At 32.1% G+C, this 13249-nt stretch overlaps 1 protein-coding gene across 2 annotated transcripts in view; it reads right to left on the bottom strand.

The window, feature by feature from the left end:
* LOC108371170 (calcitonin gene-related peptide type 1 receptor-like) overlaps positions 1 to 13017 on the bottom strand; it is a 36095-nt gene extending 23078 nt beyond the window's left edge. For both annotated transcript variants that reach the window (XM_017626679.1, XM_017626680.1), the window contains exon 1: positions 12986 to 13017. The gene's annotated coding sequence lies outside the window, so the exon portion shown is untranslated. The remainder of the gene's footprint in view (positions 1 to 12985) is intronic.
* Between the last annotated feature and the right edge of the window lie 232 nt (positions 13018 to 13249).

The raw sequence follows: 13249 nt of genomic DNA, 5'->3' as shown, positions 1-13249 counted from the left end.
TATGTACGTATGTATATGTATGTAGGTATGCATTTCAATTGTTATCTATTAAACGCTACATACAGCAATGAAATTAAAAAAAAAATAAAATCTATTTCTTACGTGTTTATATTTTTCGCTTTTTTAAGATTGTTATCCGGTTTTTTTGTACTATTTTGAGCCTTTTTTAATATTTTATACATAAAACAAGTAGGCTTTTAAACTAATTTATAAATAAAAAAGTGTTAGAAATTGTTTGTCCAGAAAAAAGCAAACAAGGAATTGGCAAAAATTAACATTAAATTTTGCAAATTGTGAAAAATATGAGTTCAAAAGTTTATGCATATTCTTATTATTTTTTCTAATTTTCAGCTATATCCTAATGGCCTTATTCATAAAACATAAAATAGGTTTAAATAGTTTTATAAAATGACATTTTCATAAAAATTGGCGATTTATAAAGCACTTAAAGTCTTCTTAATTTTGTATGAATTTGGGCGTAAATCATTTGTCCTTAACCACTTTCGTTTCAGAAATATGCCACAAATATTTACTTCGCATCATTCATTAAATTCAACAATTTTCCACAGCAAAACCTCTTTAAAAACTATCTTTGCATTTCAGAAAGCCCCTTGGGTTTTGCCTCGTTCTTGTTTTGTGATCTTTTAATACCACTGGGAAGCACTTCAGAACAGAAGCGACATGAGAATTCTCATTAAATAGTGAAAAAAGGACAGCGCGCGCACACAGCTGAACCAGCCGCACGCATAGCCACTGTCAACAGTCAGCCAATATCAGCGGTGTATACAACTCAACAAGAAAGTGGGAAGAAAGAGCGAATGATTGATAAACAAGTGGTGCAGCACGTTTCGGAAATATGTAAAAAGTCATTTGTTAAAAATATTTAAACTAAAAAAGTTTCTATTTATAATCATCTTTTGTTTCTCCACCGTTATCATTGAAATTCTAAAATTTTTATTAATAGAAATTTCTCAGAAGATAAATGACATCGGCGTACAACCAATATTTGTCAATGAAATTGAAAAAAATTCACATCATTAGATACCGATAAATTATTGCGTGTTCTTTTAGGCGCTAACACACGCTCATGAATAATCAAAGGCAATCAAGCATATGTATTGTTAACTGTTTTTTTTTTACGATGACAAATGACTCTACTAACACACTAGTCGCGAATTTTATTCGTTGCCACAATTAACAGCAGATAATAAATTGCTCGATAAAAGTAAAAGCCAAAGGCGAGATAGTGGGGTCGAAACTACTTTATGAGCCCGTTTGGTCGTATGCGAGACTTATTACTAAGAAGGTAAATTCAGAACACAGTAAGTATTGAGTGAAGGTGATGCACCTTAACAAACTAGGCTTTTTGATAGAAAGTTCGATTGAAAGGTTACACATTTTTGAAATGAAACTTCTTTAGCGGCGGTTGGTTGGTTGGGAGTAAATTGGCAAATTCAACGGAAATTGCACACGGAAATGGTGCAACGGAAATGGTTGGTGCTGAAACAAATGCTTCTTGATTGTATACGCATGGTATTAATTTAACAAAAACGTGCTAATAAATGGTTAAAGAATAACACTTAGAAAAAGACCAATATAAGAATGAAAGTAAAGGTGAGTACCTAGATAGATAAAAAAGGATAAAAGCAAAGTTAAAAATGAAAACAAATACAAAGATGAAGGCAAAAATTAAGATCAAGGTAAAATTAAACACTTTACTTATATTAGGGAAAAGGTGAATGGGAATATGTAGAAGAAAATGATAAACATAAAGGTAAAAACAAAGAAAAATATGAGCATGATGCCGATAAAAGTAAAGCTCAAGATGGAGGAAGAAAGATTAAAACAAAGGTAATTATAAAGAAAAGGATATACATATGTAGACAGAGCCACAGAGACTCAATCTGGGAACTATTTCGGAATTTTAGAGATTTTCGGGATTCTCAGAGCTTATCGATGTAATAATGGATATTTTTAACGATTTTGTTATCGATACTTTTGTCGATTTGGTCATACATATTTTTATCGATTTTGCTATCGATATTTTTATAGATTTTGTTATCGATATTGTTTTCGATTTTTTATCGATGTTGTTATCGATGTTGTTATCGATATTTTTTATCGAACTGGTTATCGATTCTTTTATCTATATTTTAATTGGTTTTGTTATCGATATTTTTATCGAAGTTACTATCGATTTGTTTATCGGTACACATGATATGATGTAATACATATCAGAACAGAACATCACATCATATGACTTCATTTGCGATTCGAGCGATTCGACTCTCGAAAAACGACTTGCATTCGGCATGACTCTCGCAATGAGGCTGAGTAAGCCCGAGCATTCCAATTTTACTCTTAATATCACTCATACGCACTGGTGACCTAACGCTAAAAAAAAATGTCGAAATACTCGCCTAAAAATGATTTGTTTACCACTTAGTAGGCTCCTTGCTGTTTTATTACTATTTTTGTTTATTGTATTTACTGATGCTGACTGCTGGCTTTCAACTTGGCTCTGCGCACATTTGATTGGCATGTGGAGAATGCACAGGCTGCCGACTTGTATACCAATAAGCACTTTTCATTCGTTTTATTTTTCCAATAGATTTAAATTTGATTCGTCTAGATGCCAGCTGGCAACCCTTTTTGCATTTAATATCATATTAATGGTTTCTTGCCTGATCAATGTCTTAATCACGTCATTAATTCGGTTAGTGAAATACATTTTTGCTTTTGTACGATTTTAAATTTATTTCAGTGGAGTGCCGAGTTGCTGCCGCCGTTTCTGATATCCAGCTGTGAAATGCGATTATTTGTTCAACACTCTCTGTTTTTCGACTTGTCGAAAAGATTTGCGAGTTTTTTTTGAGAGCTCCACATGGCTATATTGTTGAAATATTTAAGTTTTGAAAATTTTTGCTTATTTATTTATATTTAGCGCACTCAAGCGAACACAGAACAGAAGTGGATATGAATTCGATATGCGACAGATCTAGAGCCTTATTCGCATTTAAAGAGGAAGAAAATGTAATGAGTATTAACACAAACACTAACATTGTTTATGTGAATTTTTCTTGAAAGTCTGAATATTCACTTCAACAAGAGGACCAGTTTACGCACCAAGTTCGAGAAGAAGACCCGGGAGTGACTTAAGATGAGTGAAACGATAATGGAATTAACCTTGATGCTTTAGGATATCTGACCCTGCCAATAAGTTGTCCTTCGTAGGGTCCCTCACATTATACTGAGCCAGGAAGGAATCTCATTATAAGGAACTGAATTCGATTCTCACTTCACTAGGCGCTGTGCTATGCGGAAATCACTTCACCGATAAATTCTGGCCAATTTCCCAGCCTATCAGTCTTCTACTCTTCATTCTACCCCCTTCACCTCTTATCGAGAGTGTTACGCGGTCCAGCCCAATTGGGCTAGTGATTTAAAATAATTTTTTAGACAGTACTGTAAACTTAACAACTCCGGTCAAATGACCCATTCAAACCCTACCTGACCTCGGATTCTTCGCACCAGATTTAAAGAGCCTAGCGGCCGATCATAAAACATAATGTCTAATCCAGTAATATGACGAAGCATCTCTGCTCTGCTCCAGTCGGAGACAGTTGCCTTGTCGGTCTCAGACAGTACCAGCCACAGTACGTAAAACAACACCCACGCACGAGCCCATAAACAGGATGGAAGCCAACGCACGATGACTACGATACAAGATGTCATATTCAATAGGCATGCAGTGATGATTGCGAGTCAGTGTAGAGAGAAAATCATCAGCTCAGGTAGTTTGGCTGCTGAAAACACAGTCGGCTCTACCTTTATCACTCAAACTGGCAGCAGAGCCAAGGCCGTGGCTTGCTCTTAGTGGGTTCCTCTCAGGCGAGTCTTCAGATGAACATGCGTCTATCAGGAAAGGCGATTCCGACTATGGGACGGGACGAGGGCCGTCTGAGTGAAAGTGTGCGCTATCTATGGTGGCTAGAGGCAAGAACTATAGGAATCCTCTATATATACTGAAAAAGGTCAAACCATCCCAAACATCAGGATTAGCCCAACGTTGCCACTTGCCAAAGAAACAAGGCTGTGCAAAGTCTTTAGAAAAGCAGGGCAAGTCGAAAAAACCCAACCGATCGCGGGAGAATGCTCCCAACAGCAGCAACGATGCCAGAGGCCGTGCTGGAATGCAGACAGAATCAGGCTCGCATTATCAGATATTTTATTGACATCGAAGAAATTTTTGAAGAGTTTTACCCATTCACTGCAACATTACACCTGTGAGTATACTCTGATATAAACATATCTAAACCTTTTTGAAATAATTTTTTTTTCTGTAATTTTGAACAAATGCATGTTTTTCCATGATGCGTGTGAAAATTCAAAATAAATTGCTTTTTGATTATCACCGGATTTTTTACACATCAGCAAGCATATAGAAATGCACAATTTGCACTTTTTGTTGATTTAAGTAATTGTATAGCTTACGTGTGAACGGCTTAAAATTGAATGAACAGGAGAAGGAGTAAACAAAAGAGATATTTACATCCAGATACCTAGTAGAAGTATGTAAGTAGGTATGTAAATTAGGGTGGTCCAAAACAAGTAAAGTCGGAATTTTAATGCGCCCACCCCCTAGGATTATTCTATATCGAAAAAAATATACCCCTATTTTTTATTTTGAAATCAAAAAGTATTTAGTGGTCGCTCAAAGTGCTCAAAGTTTTCCATGTATTTTATATGGGGGAAAAAACTTTTTGTAGGAATGGTATAGAGTTCTTGAAAATCAATAGTTTTTCGATCGGAAAACTCTGGATTTCTTCAAGGTACTTCCAATAACAATACCTAATTGTTTATATAAATATTTTTTAATACTAAAGATTTTTTATTTATCCCTCCATTGCATCTTATGTTGGTTCTGGCGGGCCTATAATGGTGAAATTAATAATTGGGTGTTATATTTAGGAATCTCCTGAAAAGAAACCTAGTTTCCCGATCGAAAAAATATTGATTTTCAAGTATTCTATAACATTTCTACAAAAAGCGATTTTTCATCCATATAAAATACATGGAAATCTTTGAGCACTTTGAGTGATCTCTAAATATTTTTTGATTTCAAAATAAAAAATATAGGTATATTTTTTCAGTATAGAATAAGCCTAGGGGGTAAGAGCATAAAAATTCCGACCTTACTTTTTCACATGCATTTTTAGAACACCCTAATGCACATACGTGTAACCTGTATAGCCTGCCAGCCATCAGCGAACACTTCCGTTTATTTTCATTGCATAAACAAACAAAAATTACACTTCACATCCGCGTACACATACGAGTACATATGCAAACTTGTCGGCTCACACCTCCTACGATTTGCCTAATTTCCTTATTATTTTTTGCCTTGAAATTTTCAATGATTACCTCACTCAACTGCAACCACCTGCCTTGCCTTTTCGGCTGTGCTGCGAATAATTGAAACATTTTGGCCACTTGATTGGCGTTTAAGTGATTGGCATGAATTATTTTACACAATATTTAAGTCAATTATTAACAAATGCCTGCAAGATCAAATTTTAAGTGTTTTTAGTGGCATAATTGAATTATGAGATTGTGGCGGTTGTCGGCTGGCGGGCTAAAAAGGAAAGCGAAGAGGAGGTATAAGACGTGAGTGGTAGAGAAAAGTGAGCTAATGAAGGCACGTTTGCCAGCGAGTATAATGGTGAAAAAATTCTGGAAAATAATCCCAAAAACGGAACATGATTTGTATTAATAATGCAATGCTTCTTCCGGCTAGTGCTTAAATTCTTGGAAATTTTTTTAGAGTAAAAAATGTTTGGAATAAAGCCTTCCGCTTCAAATAAGTTTCATAGCATAGCGAGTACAATTTCCTAAAGGTACTATCGCTTTTTCACTATGAATTAGAGGGCTGCATGAATTCTTTCAAATGTATCTATTGCTGCGCTCCTATTACAATACGAACAAACTTGTTTGTAGAAAACCAATTAAAACCAAAATGAGTTTGAATGTTTTTCATTCATGCATTCAATTTCCTCCATTTAAAGGTAGAAAATTTAAAACAAAATATATATTCATAACTTACAAAATTCCAAAAGCTGAGTGTTTTGTATGTGGAATGGAATATTCAATTCTATCCTACTCTGTTTGGCTAGAAGTTTGAATGAAGTCATGCAGGCCTCTACTATGAATGAAGAAACAATAGAATGCTGTTAAAAATATTTGTATACACAATGGAATTAAGCAACAAAAACGTAGTGAAAGAAACAATTTTCTACCACAATCTGCAACAATGCAATCGGGAAGTTCACAGCAAAACATAGCAAGCAAGCAAGTTGGGAATTTATTCATTCAATAGACGAGAGAGTAAATGAAAGCTATTGCATACACATAAGTACACAATAAAAAAGGCAGAAAAAAAAACAATACAGTAACAACAAAATACTTAAAAACAAAGCGAAAAAAATAACAACAACTTGAAAGTTGAATGAATGGCGAAAATTGTTTTTTTTTTGCCATATCATGTAAGACCCTTGACTGGTGTTGAAAATAGAGACCTCCCAGGGGAACCAAAATATACATATGTACATACATCCACGCTGTGATAAATATATGTAAATAAAATAGACAACTGTAGCAAATTATCGGCACCAAATTAAAGAGGATATTAAGGAACACTAGTAAGTTTTTTTAATAGGATTGTCACAAAAATAGTAATTAATTATAATTACATAAAATATATAAAATGATAGAAACCCCTTTTAAATATTGACAGCTGACGAAAGTGTTTGATAAACTTCAAATTTAGACATATTTCCTGGTGTAGTTGCCAGCTATTAAATCGAACTGAAATGTTTCCTAAAAAAAAAATATAAAAAGAGTTGCCATATGTTTAAGAAAAAAAAAATGAAAAATTACTTAAAACCAGGCGAAACTTTTAATAAATATATTCAGGGCTTCGGAGCATATATTAAAAGAATTTAAATTAATAAAATAAAGTCCCAAAGTAGTAGTTATTCGGAACATTTCCTAAATTTAAGTTGTACTAGTGTTTACTAAAATTAGAGGCGGATTTGAGTGTATTTGATGCTATGCCTGCCAATATTTTTTAGGAAAAGAAAGCAGGTGTATTATGAAATACTAATGAAGAGATGTTCAAGGGAAGCTTGCTTCAAATGTAAGGGTCACCACCTTTCCTAGTCCTTAAGAAACGTATACGAAAAACTTAAAAATTTTTTGAAATAAAACAAAATTACATCAGATAGGGTTATTGGCCGCAATTGGAATTTATCATGAAGCATGGTTGCCATAAAATTAAAATAAAAATTTAAAAAATATACTTAAAAAAGATTTTGTATTTTTTAATGTTTAATTTAACAAAATTATTTTACAGTGATTGGACTAAACTTTAGTGGCCATTTTTTAAATAAGAAACTTTTATTTTGTGGCAACCCTATTCAAATTAAAACGAAGAATGTACTTAAAATTAGTTAATTTCAAATTTTTATTGGATGCGATAACCAAAAATTTTTAACTGAATAAACTTTTAATGTTGTGGTAAGCCCATTTGATAAAAAATTAAATTCATTCCGCGTATGGTATCGGACATCTTTTGTATGAAAGCGAAATGCTTTAATAAACTTTACACAATAGCCGTGTTTTTTATGTTCCTACGCTTAACTTGTAAAAACCAAGCTGCGACAATTTCTGTTTAAAAACAAGTAATTTTGACTTTATCGACAACTGTTCAAAAGCACACATAAAGTTCGTCGCTTTGAGTTGCATAAAAATTTTGAGCGCAGATAAGTATGCTTTTGAAAACACACCTAATGTATAGCTTTCTATGAGGTTGCCACCTAGATATATACATACATTTTTATGTACGTATGTACATATATAGTTTCAAAACAAAAATAAAAGTAGTTTAAAATAACTTAAATTAAGAATAATAAAGACAGAAGAAGCCATCTAAAATGTATTTTGTTTTAAACTTTAAAACAAAATAAAAAGGAAAAAGATTAAATATTTGTCATACGATTGAAGAAAAGGAATACTTTTTAGAAATACTGTAACGTAGTACAAATCGCCACCAATTTAAATGCAACTATGTAGTTGAAAAAAAAAAACAACTCTCACTCAGTCCTTGCAAGTATTGGAATAGGGTTTTTGTGTTTTAATGAACTTTTGGGGTCACCAAACCCGGCTGCGGAAACCAATTATTTTGTATACATAGTTACAAATGTCTACAAAATCCTCTACCCAGCAGCAGACTTGGAACTTTTTGACCATTTCGATGATCGATCAACCTAGTTCAAATCACTCAAGTGAACTCGTTCATTTAGTTCGTGTTCGTTCATTTTAGTTCACAATTTAAAATAGTGAACCCGAGAAATAAAACACTACTGGGTTTTTTATAAAAAAAATAATATTTATCGCGATAAATTTTTAAGTTTTTTCTCTTCGTTTTGTTTTAAATAAAACTGTACTAAAAGATGTATTCTCCTTTATTATTCTAAAAACAAAATTATATGTTCGGATTCGATGCTTAAGAAAGGTACCCTTTTTTGTCCACAGAAATCTGGTCACCGTAACTATATGTAGGCTTTTAAAACAACTCATTATGTAAGATACAGCGGTGGCAACGTAATTAGCAACCTATAACTTTTACAATATTTACAAATATTTAAAATGTTAAATTTTTTTCGTTAATGTTTTATAAAAATATATATAACATAAGCCGTATAAAAAAGTTAAAAATTTTGTACAAAACTGCCAAAAATTCAACATATTTATAAAAAACACTCATCAAAATTTTAAAATTTTTACTCAGACTTTTATAAGCTATTTAATTTCAGTATCATAATGTGCACGTTTGAAGTGGCTAAGAATTGCCGCTGATTTTAGAAATTTTGTGTTTGCTGAGACCTTTCTCATTTTCTTTCACTTAATACATATTTAGTATGTGTACATGAATTAATTTATGTAAAATTTAAGAAAAACGGAAACCTGGAGCAAATAGTTCATTTTAAATTTCGAACTAGTTCGTTCAACCAGTGCAGTGACCTAGTTCATTGAACGAACTAGTTCGTGAACTTCCCAACCCTACCCAACAGCGAACAAAAATAATTTCCAAATTTCCAAAATTTTTCACATTGACCCAACAGAGTTTTGCTTGCTGCTGCTGCTGCTAGCATTGCATGCCAACGGCGACTAACAAAAGCACATCTGATTGACAAACATTTAGATTTGTGGTCGAGAATATGAATAGCAAATCACGGACAAACAAAAATCAATCAATGAACACACCCACACATTTGACGCTGCGCAAATACCACAGACGCGCGCTGCGGGCGGTGGACTGATAAGCAAGTTTAATAAAAGTTGGCAACTTGAACGGGTGTGGTGTTTTTTTTTTTATTAGTCATGAATAACAAATCAGCTGTGGTAGTGCGAGGTTTTTTTATAAATACTTATGTGGGCCCCAAGAATAAAAAATGCGAAAGCTTGCATGCGGATGTGATCTGAATGTATAGAATCAAGCTATTAGAATGTTTTTCTGTTTTAATCTGTCTGTTTGCGTTAAAGTAAGGCTATTAGTATTGCATTTTTTATGCATAAAATAACTTGGTCCAAGATAAATGCGAGCATTTCTTTCCTGGACATACGTTAACATGTAAATGCAGACTTCGCTTAACAAATTCGTTGCATATCTCCAAGGCGCTTGGCAGCATATTAAACATCACTAGCAGTTCGCCTGTTTATTTGTTGGTTTAAATGATTAACCACGCTTTTATTTGCCTCCTTTGGAAGTCATGAATAAATTAAGGCATCAGCTGATTGCAATAAAAATATGAAAATTGGTATTTAATCTGAACATTGCTTCAAATTATGTAAATATGTTTGTATGCACGTACGAGGGATGTTTCTAAAGTTCTGGAAATTGTGCTATAATTAAATTAAATACGCAGAACTTAAAAGCAATGTTATGGGTGGAAGACAAGTCTTGACATGTTTGTGTAACTATCTAGTGCAATACTGTTCAGTCTGGTTTAGGTGTTCGACTGATAAGGACGCGTTTTCATAGCACTGTTTTTGTAACCATGGAAGACGCCGTCGTTCGAATGGACACCGACGCTTCAGCTCTGAAAGTATTCAACTCGGAACCCGCTGGTGGTAGCAGAGGAAGAGGGATCAGAAATTATTCAGCGGGCCACTGCAACAGACGCTTATCAAAAAATGGCCTGGAAAGTTGCATAAGTGTCCGTTATTGCAACTGGATAATGCAAGACCACACACCACAAGAAATACGAAGGATGTTTTGAATAATTTACGATGGGAATTGCTTCCGCAAGTACCTTACTCCCCCTGGATCTTGTATCCAGTGATTATCATCTGTTTCCAGATTTGAAAAAGCGCTTACGGGCTGTTTGATTTGAAAGTTTAACTTATGTAAACGTGCCATAAATAGGCGGATTGAAGAGACACCGAAAAGTTCTTTGAGGAGGGCTTAAAAATATATTTGTTTATCAATGGGATAAATGTAATCAGTAAAATGGAGATTATGTCGAAAAACTACAATGTAATATATATTGACGAAAATTAACAAAATAATAAAAATTATAGCTACACTGAGCCAAAAGTACGATGATTTTTGCAACCAAGTTTTTGTTTGGTTTTCTCATGGTAAATAAATACACCGATTGTATTTAAGAGATGTGATTGAAGTTGGACATTTGAATGCAAATTTGTATATCTGGCTGTAGCTAATCTTGTAGAAACGAATGCTGTATTTCGTTAGTTTCCAGCAGGCTTGGGTTCGAATTCAACATAACTTTTATTTTTATTCTTTTGTTTTTTTTTTTTTTTTTTTTTAATTACGAAAAAGCATCTGTGAAGTGCAGAACCAAATCAAACGACGAAGAAACTTGATTCAGGTTGAACATTGATTCTTTTTCAAGTTTGAATTTGGTAATATTACCCAATTTTTGGTTCATTTTTTTCTCAGTGTAAATTCCCAAAACTGTGGAAACATCCCTCATATATAAAAGCAAGTTTGTATCCATTGCAAGCTCAGATCCTCTGCTCGGCTTGAGTTTAAATTTTTCAAGACAAATACACTCGGAGGTTTGCCATTGCCTTCCGAGGGCGACCGCTGTTAGAACAAAACTTTTTCCTAATTTAGATGTTGTTCGGACCAGCGAGCAAACCCCGGTCCTACGTGGTGGTAGTACGCACCTCTAATCACTCGGCCACAGAGACTCCCTATATATTTTGTGTTTAATATTTGGGGCTATATGTTTTACCTTAGAATATTACTTAGAATATAAATTAAAAATTTCAAATTTCAACTAAAATTTTAGTACCTAAATTTAGCATTTTTTTTGCTTTAAAGCTATTTATTACTATTAGTGTTTAGCTCTAAGCATTCAGTTATTTAGTATTTTAGATTCAGCACCAAAATTTAGCGATGATTCTAAAACTGAAATTAGTATAAAGTCATATAAAATATACTGGAATTAAAAAAAAAAAATATGATGCAGCTGCAATACCGAAAGCTGGCTAAATTTATACTACTGAAATTTTAAGTCCTATTTTTTTATTTTTACAAAAATGTAATAATGCGGATTTCTTTACTGAAATCCAAATGCTTTCAGAACTGATTTTTTTTTAAATATATATTCAGTACACAAATTTTTATTGCTAAAACTTTAAGTACTTAATTTGCATAACTTATAATGCGATATCGGAATCTTAATGAATTTTTAGTAGTGAAATTTTTAGTGTCAATTTGCTTATTTTTATGAAAATGTATTAATCCGGATTTCTCTACCAAGATCCAAATGTTTTTAAAACTGAATTGTTTTTATATATTTTTGGTACAAACAATTTTTTTTGCTAAACTTTTAGTACTTAATTTTAATATCTTATAGTGCTGGCTGACCTACCAACGTCTTAATAATGTTTTTAGTACTAAAGCTTTGTTTTGAATTTTTCGTAATAAATAGTACATTCTTACTTAATTTAAAATATATTTAACGAATATTTGCAGCAGGTTTATCGCACCGTAAAATTCCCAATAGTTTAAAATTTTTAGTACTCAAATTTTTACTCCTAAAATTTTTAGTATTTAATTATGATAATATTATAAATATGGCTGTAAAATTATAAAAGATGCAGTTCATAATCATGCAACTTTAACAATATATATAGCATTAAAATTTGATATGTTTATTTAATTAAAAAACTTGTATTAAAGTAGTTAGTACTAAAACTCAACTGATATTTTTGATACACGAGTTTCAAAAGGAATTTTGGTAAATCTTTTGTAGTATTTTAGTGATTTTGAGAAGCCCCAGAACTAAACTTTACCTATATTTTTAGGGCAAATTCTTATGAAAAACTGTTTTTATTTTTAGTACTAAATTGTTAAAAGTACTGAAATTGACATAGAGTAAATATTTAATATGTAGCAAAAGCATAGTGTTAGTACTAAAATTTTTCCACCTTTTTTCCTATTTACAGCATGATTTAGATTAAAATTTTTCAGTTTTAGTACTAATATTAATTTTTTTCGTCGAATTTTCGAAAATCTTTTTTTTTTGAAATAAATATTATCAAATTGTATCTACTAAAATTTTATCAAAAATTTTGAAAATTAAAAATTTTTATAATTGACCAATTAAAAATGTTTTAGAATCAATGTTTTTATGTTATTTATTTATATGGAATAATTGTTTTAAAAATGAATTTACGCACGATTAAAAATTTAAAAATATGCAGATAGTAAATAGATTTAGTACTTTTTAGTTGTGACGAAAGAAATTGCGATTTCTGCGATAGAATTTTAAGTGATTTATAATAGTAAAATAAGTCTAAAACTTAAAGAAATATTTTCTTTGTGCTAAATAAAAAATGTAGTATAAAATGGGCTATAGAAGAATACAAACATTTTTTAAGAACTACTTACTGTGTTTAAAATCCTCGGCGAAGTAAAGTCTGTAATAAAAATGAAAAAGGCTTAGAAAATTTTTGGACTAAGTAAAAAAGAGGGTACAAATAAAGCAAATAAAAATAAATATGATTAAATAAACATATTTTTATGTACGTTAAAATATTTATTGGAAAACAGCAAAATTTCTCGAAATCCATGCACATTTTTTTTTTTTCGGTCAAAACTGCTGCGCTGAAAATTTAGTACCAATTATTTATACATGAAATTAGTCTATGATAA

Source organism: Rhagoletis zephyria, unplaced genomic scaffold, assembly GCF_001687245.7.
Source record: "Rhagoletis zephyria isolate East Lansing unplaced genomic scaffold, Rhagoletis_zephyria_1.1 Rzeph_scaffold_04742, whole genome shotgun sequence".
Lineage (NCBI taxonomy): Eukaryota > Metazoa > Arthropoda > Insecta > Diptera > Tephritidae > Rhagoletis > Rhagoletis zephyria.
This window is presented reverse-complemented; position numbering and strand designations above follow the sequence as displayed.